Source organism: Rhineura floridana, chromosome 3, assembly GCF_030035675.1.
Source record: "Rhineura floridana isolate rRhiFlo1 chromosome 3, rRhiFlo1.hap2, whole genome shotgun sequence".
In the NCBI taxonomy this organism is placed as follows: Eukaryota; Metazoa; Chordata; class Lepidosauria; order Squamata; family Rhineuridae; genus Rhineura; species Rhineura floridana.
Genome location: NC_084482.1, coordinates 53,858,434 through 53,871,209, shown reverse-complemented (window position 1 = coordinate 53,871,209; position 12,776 = coordinate 53,858,434). Strand labels below are relative to the sequence as shown.

At 42.3% G+C, this 12,776-nt stretch overlaps 1 long non-coding RNA gene across 2 annotated transcripts; it reads left to right on the top strand.

The window, feature by feature from the left end:
• The first annotated feature begins 1,742 nt into the window (after positions 1-1,742).
• On the top strand, positions 1,743-12,544 carry LOC133382127 (uncharacterized). Of its 2 annotated transcripts, XR_009761804.1 has the most exons (5): positions 1,743-1,843; positions 6,810-6,938; positions 9,425-9,512; positions 9,811-9,889; positions 11,410-12,544. It is a non-coding gene; the product is annotated as an uncharacterized LOC133382127 (long non-coding RNA). The 2 variants fall into 2 exon arrangements; XR_009761803.1 differs by lacking the exon at positions 9,811-9,889.
• The last annotated feature ends 232 nt before the right edge of the window (positions 12,545-12,776 follow it).

Sequence of the window (12,776 nt, the reverse complement as noted above, 5' to 3'; positions counted from 1 at the left end):
GGTCTTACAAGGTGGGATCTGGTTCCTGTAATAAGCAAGCTCCAGCAGCAAGGATCACCCAGGATCCTGTGAGTTTTGTGGGCAAGAGGCACTGGGAGAGTTACCTGCCTCTGTTTGGGCCCATGGAGATGGTCAGCGTGAACAGAGAGGAAGATTTCTTACCGCCAACCTGGGTGGAGTAGGCCAGCTAGTCCTGAAGAAGATGCCTCCAGATAAAGACTTGGGGCAGAACTTTGGTTTGCAGTTTGGGGCAGGGGATGAAGTTGACTGGCTCAAGGACTTGTTCCCAAAAGTGGAAGAAAGATGGATACAATTTGCTAGGTGTCATTGAGAGAGCAGAAGAGTCCCTGGAGACGTACACCTTGAGACCAGGACACCTGAAAAATTGTCTTATCCCTTATATACCCAGTAAATCACTGTGCTCTACAGGTGAGGGCCTCCTGCAGATACCATCTCATCAGGAGATAGTTCCACATAACATAGGAATCTATTCTTTAGTGTTGTGGCACCTACCTTTTAGAATTCACTCCACTTAAATATTAGAAAAGTCTCTGTTCTCTTTTTGGCACCTACTGAAGCGACTCTTTCAACAAGCCCTTTAAGTAGGGACCTTATCCCAGACCTCATTTGTGTTGGAATTATTTTTAAGATTTTTAAAATATATTTTAAACGTTTTTTTAAAAAAATGTTTTTCTTCAAGACATTTTTTTATGATGTTTTAAAGATGTTTTGTTTTTTAATAGGTTTTATAGATGTTTTTAGTGTTTTGTCATTTGTTTGCCACCCTGGGCTCCTTCTGGGAGAAAGGGTGGGATATAAATGAAACAAGCAAGCAAGCAAGCAAAAGATGCTTTTGGGACTGTTTGCTGACTTGCTATTGGATTTTTTTCTGATAGTCTTGGTATTGGCTTTGAAATACTTTTAGTTTGTGCTCTTTGCATGCTAGTAGTGATGGGAACTGTTTAATGATTTTTAGAAGTTATTCTGATAGCTTTCTGCAGTAAGCTTTTGATTATTAAGATTTGCTATAAGACTGTGTATGTGTGTGTGCATGTGCATATGCGTGTGTGCACATGCACATGCACCTATTTAGAACAGCAAGGGGAAAATGTGTGTTTTGGGGGGCTGCTTGTGCTACAGTGACACAAAGAAGGATAAAGAAACTGTTTGGGTACAGAACTGTGACTGTGAGCACCAAAAACGAAGAGGAAAGACTGAAGAGATTTTAAAATATCCCACCTTGCAATTCCCTGCCCCCTCAATAAATGTGTTCTGGTAATAAAGATAACAACAATTAACTACATTATCCTCCCTGAAGAGATTTCTGTTTAGCTGTCTCATCTCAGCTATATCTAGGGTTGCCAGGTTCTTGGCCTGAGACTGATCCTGTATCTTTAGGAGAAGAGAAAGTCAGCCAAGTGCAGGTGTTCTTGCAACCCTGTAATGAGAAAAACCACAAGGTGGAATTCTCCCTTCTCCCTGCACAACTTTTAAAGATACAGAAGACCTCTTGGTTGCCGGGCCTGGCCTCCAAGAGGGCTTCTGTATCTTTAAAAGTTGTGGAGGAGGAAGGGAGAATTCCACCTTGTGGTTTTTCCCATTACAGTGTTAGAAGCACACCTGCACTTGGCTGACTTTCTCTTCTCCTAAAGATACAGGATCAGTCTCAGGCCATGGACCTGGCAACCCTAGCTATATCCCACCTTTCCCCCTAAAAGGCATATATGATGTCCACCAGGTTCCCCTTAGAACTACCCTGTGAGAGAGGCTACACTAAGAGATAATGCTTGGTTCAGTGCCACCCAGAGAGCTTCATGGCTGAATGTGGAGGATCTGGACTAAGGTCTAATACTCTTTCTATTTTAACTTACTGGTTTATTGGGGCTATTCCTAGTTTCTGGTTTATGTTGGGTGTTGATCTCACTGCTAGTAGCTGCATAATATGGGGTAGAAATTATTTTTCTAAATGCAGAATCCACCCCCGCCAAAACAAACAAACAAACAAACAAACCACCAACATGAATGACGAAGCAAAGCCATGTGGAAGGAAGCCAAACCTCTGTTTTCATTAGAGCAATGAGTCACTCAGCTACACATACCAGACCCAGCTAGAATTTTGTCTTATAGTGCAAAGTGGGACAAGATAAAGGCTTGGCCTATGAAAGCAAATCCCTTTGCATCATTCACAATCATATGTTCTTCCCTGAATGCTTTGTACCCAAACTTTAAAAGCAGTTGTAGACTTAGTCACATTTGTAAAAGTGCATGCCATCCTTGGGGTGTGTGTGTGTGTGTGTGTATGTATTAGTTAATGATGCATTTTATTAAATTTAGTCATTGGTAAAATTTTAATTGTAGATGCCTGATGAGGGGTTTTGTAATCTGACGTTTTCTATAAAAAGAGTCTTTAAAAGTAAGTGTGTGTGTTTGATTGTGAAATGCTGGTTCTTCAGAGAAGCCAGAAATTAAATGTTACTAAGTAGATTCCGAATAAGGCATGGTGGTGGTAGTTTGTGTGTGTGTGAGAGAGAGACTGTCAAGTTCCTGAATAACATTTGAACATTTAAAGTTATGAGCCTAAGATCACATGCAACCTGATCCTATGCATGCAGCCTCCAAAGGGATTCCCTTCCTGCCTCCCTCCCAAGTCAGTGTGCATGATGGGGTTGCAGCCTTAAACTGTTTAAATCAATGAGTCTGAATCAGTTTATGTTTGCTTAGTCTGATGAGTTGTGGGTCACAGTGTCAGCCTCTGTCCTCATGCATCAAACAATATCAGAGCAGCTGAACCCTGGCTACGAAATTAGAATCTTAGGCAGCAATTCTGTGCTTTGCTATTGGTTGAGATTCCTGTAGTAACAGAATAAAAAAAATGTTTAGGCTATTGGGTTGTAGTCAACCAACCTTTACTCAGAGTAGACCCAATGAAAGTAATTGACCTAAATTAGTTATGGCCATTAGTTTCAATGAGTCGACTCTAAATAAAGTTAGTTAAATACAACCCATTGTTGTAATTACAAGTTTATATTATCCTTCCTCCAAGGCACTCAGGGTAGCATATCCCTTATTTTATCTTCACAACAACCCTGAGATGGAGGTTAGGAGAGATGGAAGTTAGGCCAAGGTCAGAGTAAGTGTGCTTCGTGGCTGAGTGGGGATTACAACTCAGGTTTTTCTAGTCTAAATCTGTCACTCCCCATTGGTTCTGTCTCTATCATTCTTCACAAACTGAGACATAACTAGAGAGACGGAAAAACAAAAACAATGTACATACAGATATGGGGGGGTGTAGGAGAGACAAATAGCACACAGCCATAGAAACAAAGGGAAGTGTACTATTTTGCAGGACATTTAAAAAACAACCAGTGCCATTTTTATATAACACAAGTTGTAGTGCTACATGGAATCTTTCCAAAAGAACGCTACCTATTAATTCTTAATGGTGGCAAGTCAGATGTCCCAGGGAAGTTTTTTAAAAAAACAGGCAAAAAATTAAAACAGTATCAGAAGCTAGCCCCTGTTCTTTGTCTACAACACATGGCAATTAGAAGAAAAAGAGTAAACTTGGATGGCTCAGTACCTACCTGTTTGAAAGCAAAACAGGGCCACTAAAAAATAAAACAGTTATTTCTACATTTTAGGTATGCAGAAGTATACAGGTTCATAAAACTAAAATAAAATAAAGCCAGCATAGTATAATGGTTATAGTGTCAAACCAGGACTTGGGAGACCAGGGTTCAAATCCCCATTCAACCATGAAGCTCACTGGGTGACCTTGAGCCAGTCACTGCCTCTCACCTTAACCTACCTTACAGGGTTGTTGTGAGGATAAAATGGAAAGGGAGGAGAACCATGTACCCCACCTTGAGCTCCTTGGAGGAAAGGTGAGATATAAATGTAATAAATAAATAATACAAACAACCAAACACTTTTAAAAAATTAAAGGATTTATCAAGGACTGTGAGCTTCCAGGATATGTGGAGTGTTGAGGTATCAGCTGAGGGGGAGAAAAGAAAGTGGAGAGGATGAGAAAAAGAGAACTGGGCATGTTTAGCCTGGAGAAGAGAAGACTGAGAGGAGATATGATAGCACTCTTCAAGTACATGAAAGGTTGTCACATAGAGGAGGGCCAGGATCTCTTCTCGATTGTCCCAGAGTGCAGGACACGGAATAATGGGCTCAAGTTACAGGTAGCCAGATTTCGACTGGACATCAGGAAAAACTTCCTAACTGTTAGAGCCATACGACAATGGCATCAGAGGTAGTGGGGTCTCTGACACTGGAGGCATTCAAGAGGCAGCTGGACAGCCATCTGTCGGGAATGCTTTGATTTGGATTCCTGCATTGAGCAGGGGGTTGGACTTGATGGCCTTATAGGCCCCTTCCAACTCTACTATTCTATGATTGTATTATTCTAAGAGGGAATTCACCTGCTGAAATTCCTCAGAGATGATAGCAAAAGAGTTAGAGCTGGGGGATGTGCTCTGTAAGAACTTTCCAGGACAAGAAAAGGAAAAAGTACCTGCTCCCCATGATATTGCCATTAAATGCTCAGGTCTAGGAGTAGCAGCCAGCACCACCTGAAACTTCTGGCACAGTGACAGAGAACCTTTTTTACCCCCAGGGCCACATTGCCTCATGGGCAGCTTTCTGGGGGGCCCAAGATAGTGATGGGTGGAGTGAGAAGCAAAAGTGAGCAGAGCAACGGATATGACTCTTAGCCAGTAGGCTAAGTACACACCCACCCACACATGCACTCATGCATACACGAGGCATTCTCATGGGTCAAAGATATATTCCAGCCAGGCAAAAGTACTCAAGGAGGACCAGGAGCAGGGCCAGTAAGGGGTGGGGCAGGGGGAGGGATGTTTCCTGGGGAGAGAATTTGGAGGGCTGCGTTCTGGGGCCCAGGCTGTAGCACCATAGAGAACAGGAGGAGAGGGGGGGAAAGTGTCCTAATCCTGAACACATATACATACACCTCTTCACCTACAAGGCTCCTGTTCCAGGTTGTCTGAGGCCTTGAACAGGATCACTCAAGATGTGAGAATAAGGGATGATATTGTGCTGCAATTCCCACTTGTACTGTCTCTGGTGGCCAAATGCAAAAGAGGGCAGGGCTCCCCCACCTTTCATCACTGTGTAGAAGAGGGGATTCCAGCAGATATCCATGGCAAGCTACACCTGCCAAAATCCCTTCTTCCTCACAACAATGAAAAGTGCAGGAGCCCTGTCCTCCTTTGCCTCTGGCTACTCTGCTCTGAATATGGATGTTCCAGCAGGTCTTGGGAGGGTCTCCCTTACTGGTTGGGGAACCAGGTCCGAGCAGGGTCCCTATCTCTCCAGCATCTTACAGGTCAATCAGCATGAAAGGGGAGTGTGTTAGCCACTGAGAAGAGTCTTCTAACATTCCTTGTCCTTTCCTGCTGATTGAAGCCAATCAGAGTAAAAGGAGGTGAATCAGCCACTTCTCTTGTCAGTAGCTAACACTCTCCCCTTTCATGCTTACTGGCTCCTAGGGATGTCTGTTGATATGGGAGAAGGCATTATCAAGGCTCTCATTCTCAACCCTGCAGCAAAAAAGGGGGAGAGGGGATGTCGCTGTGATTAACATAAAGGGACCCTACACTTCTGAATTTGTTACTACACCACTGTGTTCCAGCTTCATATATTGTGGCTAGTAGACCTTGGTAGCCCTATCTTCCATTCATGTATATAATTCTGATAAGAAGTGACTTAAACTAGTGGCAGTAGCCATCAAAACATCCCATGCAATAAATTCTTTTGGATAATTATGCATTGCATGACTATGGGTAGTTACTTAGACTGGACCAAAGTTGATAACTGTTTGTTACAGATGGCAGTGGCTAGGGGTCAATTCACGTTGTTGCTGTTACCCAAGTAAGCAGCCCCAGCCTTTCGCTGGTATCTACTTGCTTTGGCAAATGGAATGTGTCGACTGTGTAATTGTACAGATGGCCATCACAATCGTCATTATCCCACTAGCTGGAGGGGGGAGACTGTCAACATGTTCACATACTGTACATTGTTTGTGGCCATATCCATGATTGCTGTATTCATACATTATGGTGGCCTGCATGGTTAAGTACCTCAATCATTTTTACATGGACAAAAAATGTATAATGTGCCTAAGCGTTACTGACCCATTTTGGACATTATTGTACCTGAAGCAAAATGTCAAAATGACACTCTTTTCACTTCTTATTAAAAATTATACCCAAAGATGGAGATAGGAAATGGTATTTCTTCTAGGATTTGCTACTCAAAGGGACTGCTTCTACTCCCAATAGTAAAGCTGACCTTGATATCTCATCTATTCTGTATCACAAGGTTGCGAGCATGAAGAAATAATAGTTTGCAAGTGCTAGAAATGCAACTTCCTGAGATAATACCAAATCTATCTTTTTTGCTCTTAAAACCTGCTCAAGGGCAGCTCATTGAAGTCTACAAGACCAGCACCAAACTTAGCATATCTGCTCATCAGATCAGACTTCCTAGATAAGCACATGAATGAAGGAGCCAGAAGTTCTAGTTCAAGGCCACTGCTAACATTGCAGGAAAATATACTGTGCACAGACCAGCAAATCAGCCAGCAGAAAGGCCAGGCCTTAAGGAGCATAAAAGCTTAAGCAGGTGCAGCATTGGAGGGATTGGGGTTGAAGTTTTAGGTGTGAGAACTCTTTCTTGATAACTGGGCACCCCCAGACTTGGTTGTGTGCCCTAACATACAATTGCTATCTGCTAACTTCATCTTCTTCTTCATCACTGACATCCTATTTTTCTTCCAGGTATTCTCAATAGCTGTAAACCACATTAAACTCATACTTTTAAATAGTTGAAATTGATGCCATTTTAAAAGTCTGCCTTTACACTTTGGGAAAAAGAAGTAGCCTAAGAGGGAACTCTCAGGGGAGCAGGTAAGTGGTTATCACTGTCTGTTGATTGACGATTTGTGGGCTTTAACATGACAGCAGAAGCTTATCAGGTGTAACTTTTCCTTGCCAGAAGAGAGGTGTACAAACTGCACCTTCTGAATTGCTGCCCCTTTTGCAACTATTAAAGCTCTAAGACCTATGCCAGGGGAGTGGGGGAAGTTAGCAAACACAGGGCCAGATAGCTTCCTTTTCCTTTCTAGCATCTTGATCTCTCTGGTTCTGAGGAACACTAGGGTGCCTTGACCTCTACGAGGACTCCCTTAACATGGGTTAAGCACTTGAAATTGTCTTGGAAACTTTCATATCAAGTCACTTTGGAGCACTATGAGAAGTAGCCAAGTGCTTAAGGACTTTGGAAACAGTTAGTAGGCCTTAACACTTGCTTGTGTTTACATCGTTTAAGCAATGGTGCCCGAGTGTGCCCTAGACAACTTGCTATAAATCAGAAAAGAAAGAGCTGGAGAGAATGTTTTGGCCTAATGTGTATTAAATGTTGAAAGAACTCGGGTGGAGGTAGAAGGAGGGGGAGAGAACGGCTTTGTTGAGCTTTATTGTTGAGATGAACAGCTTCACAAAAAACAGAAGCCAGGAGACGGGTAGAGGGTTTCTTCAAAGTAATAGGAGTTGCAGGGATGGCTGTGTGCACTCGCGGAGTGATCCAAGGGTATCCAGAACCCTTAATGTCACAAAGGGATCATGGCCCTGGGTCTTCAGGGAGTTACTTTCTAGGCACCTTTAGTGTTGAGTTGGCATGTCACCAACTGGTCACATGAGCCAAACAAAGTGAGCCTAATGGTTTTACCTACAGCAAAGCAAATGTGGGAGGAGAAAGCTTAGCATCCCAGATGGCAGCAGCAGCAACATGCATGGAATTATTTTCTGCAGCAACCTAAAACTGCCCTGCAAAATGTACTGTTTATTTTGCAATTGGGCACATCTGGGGCAGTAGTTTGTGCTTTTGGGAGTCTTGGCGAAACAGCTTGACCTGTGTGATAAATTGCCCTCATTTTGCACCTTTGGCTGCTTTCTCATCTGTCTCCAGCATACCCAACTCCTAAGCAGCTCTCTAATGGGCACCATTAGGTTTTAATTAAAAGAACCAGTCCCTTGGGTATTACAGCCTTTCTTTTCATGTCCATGCAATATACATACAATCACAAAATGACAGCTACACTCTGCCTCTGTCATGTTTCCAAGGGTTTTTTTTCTTTACATGCAAAACCCCCAAATCTAAATATCTTTTAATAGTGCAATCAAATATAGGCTCTGGAGCCTCATATACTTGATTTCTGCCCATACAAGAGGTTTGTGATGTTCCAAATAATATTTTAAAGTTAGCTGGGGAGGGTGTGGAGGATTTATCACTTATAGAAACCAAAGAGATAAGTCCCCCCAACCCTCCCAGCCAACTTTAAAGTAAACAAATAAAAAATATCTGCCATTCTCCGGGCCAATTTGGCAACAAATCTCCAAAATAGCTTTAGAAATATGGTGGAGTTGCAGAAGCACACATGTAATTGACCACTTCCTGGATTTTGACAGCTGAGAGCTAAGTTCAGTTGTGGAATATACAATGAAAGAGGGGATGGGTGGGTGTTTCATTTTATTCTATTTCTTTACAAACAGCTATTACACTCTGAAACCACACAGAAAAGAAACATTCCACAAAGAAGATGCATAGAACTAGGGTTGCCAGGTTCACGGCCTGAGCCTGTATCTTTAGGAGAAGAGAAAGTCAGCCAAGTGCAGGTGTTCTTGCAACTCTGAAATGGGAAAAACCACAAGGTGGAATTCTCCCTTCCCCCTGCACAACTTTTAAAGATACAGAAGACCTCTTGGAGGCTGGGCCTGGCAACCAAGAGGTCTTCTGTATCTTTAAAAGTTGTGCAGGGGAAAGGGAGAATTCCACCTTATGGTTTTTCCCATTATTGTGTTGCAAGAACACCTGCACTTGGCTGACTTTCTCTTCTCCTAAAGATACAGGCTCAGTCTCAGCTCAGGCCATAAACCTGGCAACCCTACATAGAACATCTTCTCATTCAGTGACTAATTGCCCAGTCATATATGCATGCTTACTCCCTGAGCTCAATTGGTCTTACTCTGAGGTTAGAGCATATAGGATCATAACTTTAGAATTATGGAGAGGGGGGAACTCCATGCCATTTCTCTTTCACATCTGCTACTTCTCCTGTTAGAACGTAGAAATGAATGACTGCAATGGTATCTGTTCAGGGACTCTTTTCCATTATACTGTGAATAAATAATTGCTGGTTGCTATTACGTATAAAATCCACCCCCTGCTTTGCAAGCCACAAGGCTAGAATAGCATTGCACAGTCATACAATAAATAAACAACATAAAATACAAAGTCTGCACCCCAAATGGGAGACAGAATCCTGAGTTTCACAGACCACTGATTTCTCCCAGTACTGAAAAAATTTTGTGTGCCTTGCTCTCTCTTGAAACAGCTCAGGAGCAAGGGCAAGGGCAACCAACACCTGTGCACGTGGTCAAAAGCAGAAAAATCTTCCGTGGACTTCAAACCCTACTACTGTGGTAAGGAAAGTGCTGTCCTCCGGTTGTTACTGAGTTAAACTCCTCTCATGCCTGATCATTCGTCATGGTGACTGGGGCTGATGGGACTTGGAGTCCAGCAGCACCTGGAGGGCCACAGGCTCCTCATCCCTACAGCCAGATCATCAAAACCAGCCAAAAGATTTTTTTTAAATGATGCAGAGTGGGAACCTTTAATTGCATGCCATTTCTTGTTTTTGGACATCATGTAGCAATATTGATTTGACTCATCTTCCACTGTTATTTTGGTGAATTGAAGAGGTGCTTCTTTTGTTCACAGGGAATTCAAAACGTGGGAGAGAAGTGACACCTTCCAGTGCACCAACCCATATTGACAAACTTTTTTTTTTAATATTCAGGTAGAAGAAAAATAAAAACCTATATTGTGTGGTCTGTTGTCCCACGCAGGGCTGGCCCTACCGTTAGGCAGAGTGAACAACCACCTAAGGTAGAAGATTTAGCTTTCATGAAAGGGCAACAAGCTGCTTGTTATTTATTTATTTATCACTTTTTTATTGCCTGGGAGAGAGAATGAAGTTCTTGCAGGGTTTTCTTGCTCAAATGCCAAAGTAACTTGGCTGTTCTTGGGTATTATGTATCTTGACATGGGGTGGGGAGGGGGCACCATTTGCTGCTTCTCCTCAGGCATCAAAATGCCTTAGGCCAGCCCTGGTCCCATGGGAAATTAGGATGCGCATTTAGAATGCATCCAGCATGTGCTTGGGGGACAAACCATGCATTGCAGGGAAAACCAGCGATTGGATGCCGGAGTCTTTTTGTTTTGACTTTATGAAGCAGGAGTAGAAGGCTTCACATTTGATCAGAGCAACAATGCTTGGGGGAAGATGTTGAATCCATTGCCCATGCCATTTCCTCCAATCTAAATTATCCCCCCCCCAGTTACTATTAGACCCATGGGGAGGGGCAATTTAGATCACAAAAATGCCATGGGGGGAAAATTAAATATTCTTTCCCAGCAGAGCACCTGCTCTAATCACATTCAGAGGCTCCTGATGCATATTCATTAAAGTTAAAACAAATTCTCCTGCCTAATGTGGAGCTTGGACCTGGCACTGCATATTCCAGGGGAAGATCAACCACAGTGAACAAGTTGTCTTTCACTGAAGCCAATGTTCCCCTACTCATATCTGATGAACTACCTGAACTGCCCCTAGGGGAAAAAATAAAACCAACAGGTCCTGTCAGAGACTGGCAACAATGCTCAGTATCAGGGACAACAATAATAACAATAATAATAAACCTTGAAGTGGAACTCCTCTGCTTGTTACAAACTATTCATGTTAAATATAGAAAGGAGTCTTTGAATGGAGGACAGCATGATGCAAAAGTTATCATAGGATGACTTCTTTTTTTAAATCAGCCTAGATTCAAGATGGTTTAATAAGAAATACAAAAAAGAAAAGCCCCTGCCAGGTTCTAGACATAGTATTCATTTTCCTGAAGAACAAAACACACCCTGCATTTTAAAGGCTGATAGTAAAGCAACCTTGAACAGCTGTGTTGCCCTGACTCTACAAAAGTGCTCCTTCACAGGGTCAGGCCAGCACTCTAGCTACACTGATGTACTTCAGAAGATGTATGAAGCAGAACAATTTGAAAGCAATGCCTCCTGACATTCCTTCCTAGCTTCCAGGAGCCAAGGACACATTGAAACACAACCTTGCCTGCCATTCCACATCTAAACAATTAGATACCCATCTTCCGAGTACTGACCTGTTTTTGAATGATCATATTAGCTTGCATATTTCAGATCTGGTATCAGTTTAATTCACTAAGTGCTCTCTGCTTTTGGTTATAGTACACACAGAATATTTTTTTGTTCAGAGTTTACTCTAATCACCAGTGTTTTATTCCCTAGGGTGAATACATAACAAGTTGCACTCCAAGCTTACCACGTAGATTATCTCCATCATACCACCCCTGTCAGATGAGCCACAGTACGTTACTCAAGGACATTACCCATCCAATAAATGCAGGAATTCCAGAGACAAGAACTCATTTCCTCTAGGTCTACATCTAGTAGTTGATGATTATAAGCCAGGGGTTTTAAAACCTTTTTAAAAAAAATCTTCAAAGTTGTCTCTGAAGCCATGCTGCATTCTGTATTCTGTATTTCCGTTGTTAGATGTGACAATTTCCTTTTCAATATGGTGATGCAGAATTGTGACCAGCATATTCCTACATTTACCTTCCTTTCTTTATTAGCTGAAGGGTACATGACCCATCAAGTCAGAAGCAGAATAATTTTGAAAAATATGCATTAGGCCATGATCCATCAGAGGTGAGGAAAAGCAAAGAATCTTCATCTTGCAGTGTTCAAATAGTTATGTTTATGTATGCTAGATGTTGTGCAGGTTTAGCTATGTATCTTATTTCTGCAGACCAGGGCTTCCACTCATATGATCCAGTGTGGTGGAATTGTTAGGGAGTCCCATGTTGAAATCCTCACTTAGCAGTGACGCACTGGGAGTCCTTGACCCAGTCACCTAACCTAACTCACAGGGTTGGTGTGAAAATAAAGATATCACACTGAGATTCTGGCTTTAGGAAAACAATTATCTGGCATTTATTAAAGAAAACACATGCTTGATAACCAGAACTAGGGATCTTCCCCAACTAAGCTGAAAATGCAAAGAGCCATGCTTGTTCTTTCATCTCTGAGGGGGGAGAGAGACAAAGGAAAGATGTCTCCTCTTGCAGGATGGGACAAGAAGAAGGGAGGAGCAGAAAATGACTCTTAGCAATCCTAAGAGTATCAGTCTAGCACCTAAAGGAAAGTCAGAACAGGTTAGGTCAGCAAAAAAGCCTAGGAAACGTAGAGATTTCCCTCTCTGTCTACCCCTCCACATGCAAACCCATCAGCAAGCTGCGTTGCATCCCAGCACTTCCAACAATTGGTAGGCTAAGATGGCCAGCATCTCTTTTGCCTGGAGATTATACTAGCTGTTTATACATACTGTCATAACCTATAGCCTATAGAGCTACTGGAATAAAAGGTCATCTCTTTATTATACTTAGTGGACTGATTTTATTGGTCACTGACATTCTTGAAGTATCAAAACTTCCTCTCATCACCTAGTTCAGTATTGAAACTGACTTGCAGGTTATTTGGTCTTGGGCCAGTTCATCAATATTTTGGTTCCTTCTCAAGATTTTGGTTCCGGAGAGGTCATATGTTTTTATTATCACCTTGAGTGAAGCATGCCATACTCATGTGTTTCTTTG